Below are 5,542 nucleotides of genomic sequence, written 5' to 3'. Positions count from 1 at the left end.
CATCCTTACCCATGCCATCTGACTTATCCTGAGAAAAACCACACAAATCCCAACAGTGGGCAGCCTCCTACTGAATGTCAGTCATTATAAAATAACTGGGAAAAGTACCAGCGTCCAGAGGGGCCTAAGGAGGCATGATGACTCAATGTAATGCATCCTGGGGCAGAAAAAGGCCATTAGGTAAGAACTTTAAAAAAACAAAAAACTATAAACTTTGGACCTTTGATTAATTAATTATAAGTATGCTAATGTAACATGTTAATAGCGGGAAACTTGGTGCGGTTTATAAGGGAACTCTAAACAATCTCAATTCTTCTCTAAATCTAAAACTGTTCTTTAAAAAATATGAACTTTTAAAAAAGTTATAAGGCTGGGATTTGCTTTAATGGGCAGGGGGAGGCTATATGTGATACAGAGACAAGACTGGCCATGAATTGATGTTGAAACGGGGTGATGGATACCATGGGGTTCATTTATACCCTTGTTCTGAACATGTTTGAAATGATATATATTATATATTTTAAAGCAATTTAAACCACTTTTTCAGTAACAACAGAAATAATCTTGAGTCCTTAATAATACGGGCGGAGACCCCTTATTAAGCATGCCTCGCTTCCACCACCAGGCAGAGAGGGGGTGGATTAGGTGGGGAACCTCCATATTGGTCCTGGGGATCGAAGGTACCTTCCCTGCAACAAAGTCTTCCTCTTTGTGTTTCAAATTTGCACATGGGCTTTCCAGAAACAGCTAGAAGAACGTCGTTAGAGAACTTTAAGGGCCACAGGCCTCTGTCCCACTCCCGGGGCACCAACGGCCGAGGACCCCTTTAGGTTAGAAGGCTGCCCGGCGCGCGGCGGGGCGCGCACGTGGCGGCGGGGCGCGCATGCGTGTGGCGCACTGGGCGGGCCGGCGAGCAGCAGAGGTGAGCGGAGCGCAGTCGGCGTCGCGTCGGGGTGGTGGGCTCCCGGGCCCGGGCTGGCGCCACCACGTCTAGACTTCAGACGTCGCTTGGGGTCAGCGGACCTTTTCCAGCTTTCCAGGTCAGCGTCTCTGGGCACACGAAGGAGCCCGGGTCCCGGGTGAGGGTGAAGGGCTTTGGTCGTTGGGGGCCGGACGTTGGGCGCTGGACGTTGAGGTCAGGCGTTGAGGTCAGGCGTTGAGCAAGCCCGAGGGGCCTGAAGTAGAGAAGATGGGAGGCTGGAGAAAACTTGGGTGACTGGGAAGCGGGTGAGGGTCCGGGGGTGTAGGTTGGGGCCTTCGAGGGTTCTTTCTGTATTGGGCCGGGGGAGGGGCGAGGGCCGGCGAGGCCTTGGCTCTGCGGTGCATTTGGAAAGGCTTGGCGGGGACCTGCAGAATGCGCACCTCCCTGCTTCGTAGGCCACTTTCCCCTCATTTCTCCCCCAAACCAAAGTCGCTGCCACTGAGTCTAGGTGACCGTATGGGACTCGGTAGAAACTGTCGCTGTGGGTCCTCCGCCTAACCCGTGATCCACTACGTCACCAGGGCTCCTCCTATCGCTAAAAGGCGCGCGTTCGTGAGGTTATTGCTTTTAATGGCAAGCTGCCGAGGAAACAGTTTTAATACTCTTAGAAGTTTTTTCTAACGCCGTCCACTCTGCATGGAAAAGGAAGAGCAGCACGCCGTTGGCTTAAGCGTGGGTTCATTGAACCCGTGTTTGCAGAGCGTCTGCTGTGCGCAGGTTGCCTCCCCCCCATGGAGGATTTTCCCTTGTGGGCCCTTTAAGGAGCACAAACGGTGCGGTGGTTAAGTGCTTGGTTGGAAGTTCCAGATGGGCATCGCAGATTTGCAGGAGAGGTGCTGGTTGTCTGCTAGTGGAAAGATTACAGCCTGGAAAACCCTGTGGGGCAATTTTACTCTCAGCTCCACATAACAGGGGGGTGGGGGGAGGGGTGGGGAGGTACTCTGTTAGGGTGAATCAGCAGATTATTATATGCAAAATTGGCCCGGGGAGTAAGATTTGGATTTTCCTACTAGTTGAAGCTTGTGGGGGTTGGGGGGGGGGCGTAATTGCAAGGCGGGGGATGGGTTTTCAGCCCTGCTGGAATAAGGGTACATTTGTATTCACTTCTTCCTTATGCGCACAAACTATTCCACAGGTGTTGGGAGAAAAATGTCGGGGTGGGGAATGGAATAAAAAGAAAAAAGCAACTGTTTGGGGCTAAACACAGAGAGCCCCAGTGGCCTATGAAGAGTGTTGGGCTGCTAACTGCAAGGTAGGCAGTTCAAACCTACTAGCAAGGCTGAGCGAGACGGATGAAGCTGTGTGGTCCTAAAGGTTTAGTCTCAGACCTTGGGGAGCAGTTCTGCCCTGCCCTTTAGGGAGCACCAGACATCGTATTTTTACCAACCACCCCACATACTCTAGTCATTTCTGACACCTAGCAGCCCCGTGGTAGCCCTGTGTACCACAGAAGGAAACACTGCTCCGTCCTCACAATTCTTCATTCTGTTTGAGCCCACCGTCCCGCAGCCGCTGTATCCATCCATTGCTGTTACTATTGCTATTTGCTTTTTACAGGCACTGCACCCTGGAGAGGTGGAATGTTTGCCTCAGGAGTAGCGTAGCTAGAAAGTGACAGGATGGGATTCACGCTTTGCTCTAACCAACTCTTTTCCTCACTCTAGAAAACGCTCCGCCACTGGATCAATCCCAACTCACAGCGACCCCATAGGACAGGGCACCTGTGGGTCTTGTTACTTTCCACAGGAGTAGAAGGCCTTGTTTATCTCTCTTGGAGCAGCTGGTGATTTTGAATTGCTGACCCTGCCTTTAAGCAGCACAGGGCGTAAGCAGGATGCACCAGGTCCTCTCTGACTGCGTTTCCTTTGGAGTAGAATGACTTGCTGAATCTGGGGTTGCCAGGAGGACAAAAGCCTGCATGGGGGAAAGAAAACGGTGGCAACTGCTGAGTGCACTGCTGACGCGGAAAAGCTGGGCTCATTGGGGGTTTACTCTGGAGGCTTGGTGTGCTGCAAAAGCTGCAACGTAAGGCTGGGGGGGTTTAAGGCCAACCTGAGTCAGCATCTTCGTGTTGGGAGCTGGTTTGGTCTGGTTTTGCTGTAGACCACCCCCCTACACACACAGAGACACACACACACACCCTGAAAGGAATGGAGAAGCATGATTTGGTTGTCTCTGGTGTATTCAGGGATACTCTTAGCACCTTGGGAAGGGGGGGGGCGGAGGGGAGGAGGATTCAGGGAGTACTAGAAAGAGAGGTCTTATCTGTCCTTAAGAAATCTCCCCATCTTTGGAAGGTCAAAGCAGGGAATAGGAAACAAAAGGTTGCTGCACAAGGTGATGAATCTAGTCCACGGCCTTGTCTGACATCAGGGATTCTCATTCTAGGGATCCCTTAATGTGAAGAAACGGGAGGGGGCTTCTTATCAATGTCTTCTTAGTCAAGAAAATACATAACTATTTCAAGGATCATGGGAATGATGATAAAGTTTGTTCATCACTATTGACATGTAAAAAATAATGTGTAAAGCATGTGGGGAAAATAGATTTAATATAGGGCACGGTTAGCCCATGTAGTGTGACCTTTGCGCTGATGTCCTTCAGGCTGTCTGTACCTGTGTCCAGGTGTCTTCTGCAGTCTCAGGTTGGAGACTAGCATTGCGGCCGCAGGGCTTCCCCACTGACTCACAATTGAAAAACCCTGGCAGCACCTGGGCTCGGAACAAGCGCTGTTGCTGTGTTTTTAAGAGTCCTTAGGTCTCTCGGAACAGGTGCACCTGGTTCTTGTTTAACCTTTAACTTGTAAGGGGGACTCCTGGTGGTGCAGTGGGTCATGCATTGTTCTTCTGATCACAAGTTTGGCTGTCTGCTCCGGGCAAGTCACGGTCCTGGAAGTCCTCTGTAACAGGTCTGTCATGTTCCTGGGTCACTGTAAGTCAGCCGACCGGATGGCAGTGGGTTTGGTGAGCACAAGAAAATGCTGGAAGCCTTTTGGGTCCTTTGAAAGCTGTATGTGCTGCAAGTGAAGGTGATCGTAATGAGTTGTTTTAAGTAGGGCTTGGCTTGGTCTTTTCAAACTCGACTGCTGTCAAATCACTTCTGATGCATAACAACCCTGTAGGGCAGAAAAGAACTGCCCCTGTGCGTTTCTGAGACCAAGACTCGGCCTCATTTTTCTCCTGTTCTTGCGATTAGTGGCCCCCACCCCCTCCCCAGGCCACCTTTGGGCTATGGCTGCCATGGTGGTGGCACTGAGTGTGTATGCCTCTCTGAGGTACTGCTGTGTCAGGCTCAGCACACCTCTTCAAGCGCCACCAGCCCCCACTCGCCAATTGCATGACTCCAATCTTCATTTTCCGGTTTGGATTTCCTGGAGAGAGAGAGAGAGAGAGACAAGGGTTCATGTAGATAGTGCACCTTCAGGTCCGTCTCTCTTTCTCTTCATCACCTGTGGCAGAAGGGGTCAGAAGCACTACATTGAAGGGCTTGAAGGGTTGTCTTCGAGACCTTGAATGGAGGGGCCCTGAAGGATAAAGTACTTGACTGCTAGCCAAAAGGTCTGTGTGTAGTTCAAGCCTGCCAGCTGCTCTGAGGGGGAGAGGTGGCAGTCTGTAAAGAGTGACAGCCTTGGCAACCCTATGGGGCAGTGCTACTCTGCTTTGGGGGCTCCTGTGAGCTGGAAGGCTCCCTACAGCAGTGGGCTTGGACTTTCAGGCCAGGGGTTAGTTGATCAGATGTTGGCCTTACCTAACTTCTGCAGACTGGCTTCCTGCTCATTGGTCGGCCCAGGATGAAGTCAAATAGAGATAAATCCAGTCTTACAGGGTTGTTATTTTTTACTTTTTTTAATACTAATATTTAAAAATTTTTCAATATTAAAATTTTCTGGGCTGTCTTTAGATTTGGTCTTGCTCTTATTTTTTATGTAATAAACGAGGATGCTTTAAAGAGTTCACACAGAAATGGAATTAAAAGATAATTGGATTTTTGCACGAACTTTTAGAAGCCACATATGTGGTGTTGGCCTTTGGCTCGTGGGAACCCCATGTGCATGGGATCAGAGGGCTGTGATCCATAGGGTCTCCATGGGATGGTTTTTCAGAAGTATATCAGGCCTTCCTTTCCAGTCTCACAGTGTAGAGTCTGCCGAGCCGTGTTGAGCAGCATAGTATCGTGCAAATCTCTACAGAGGGGGCACAGGAGGGCTACTGACTGGTGGTCAAACCCAGGTCTTCTGCGTGTGGGCAAGCACCATTTCACTGAACTACCACTGCCCCCACACGAAACGTGAGTTAAAACTCATGGAAGAGTACGCCAACAGAAAAAAGGGTTGCTTGTGTAGCATTGTAAATTATTATTGTAAATTAAATTATTACTTTATTTTCAATGAAGCCCTCCAGAAGTTTTCTGGTGGCTGAAGTTGTTAGACCTGTTTGCCTGCTCCAAACCCAAGTGCCCCGGACGGCAAGGAAGTTGGTCCCAAGTCACACAGCCTGTGACTCCTGTTGGCTGTGGGAATCCTGTACTCCCGTTGGAGAGTCCTGTCTGTGTGTGTAGGGG

At 50.2% G+C, this 5,542-nt stretch overlaps 1 protein-coding gene across 5 annotated transcripts in view; it reads left to right on the top strand.

Moving 5' to 3' along the window:
- Positions 1-967: 967 nt before the first annotated feature.
- Positions 968-5,542, top strand: part of TDRD1 (tudor domain containing 1) — a 46,142-nt gene continuing 41,567 nt past the window's right edge. For 4 of the 5 annotated variants that reach the window (XM_045291348.1, XM_045291349.1, XM_045291347.1 and 1 more), the window contains exon 1: positions 968-1,040. The gene's annotated coding sequence lies outside the window, so the exon portion shown is untranslated. Of the gene's footprint in view, positions 1,041-3,824; positions 3,891-5,542 lie in introns of those variants that run through there. The other variant, XM_045291346.1, reaches the window with a different exon arrangement.

Source organism: Echinops telfairi, unplaced genomic scaffold, assembly GCF_000313985.2.
Source record: "Echinops telfairi isolate 266 unplaced genomic scaffold, ASM31398v2 ScPeMD7_70;HRSCAF=299, whole genome shotgun sequence".
NCBI lineage: Eukaryota > Metazoa > Chordata > Mammalia > Afrosoricida > Tenrecidae > Echinops > Echinops telfairi.
This window is presented reverse-complemented; position numbering and strand designations above follow the sequence as displayed.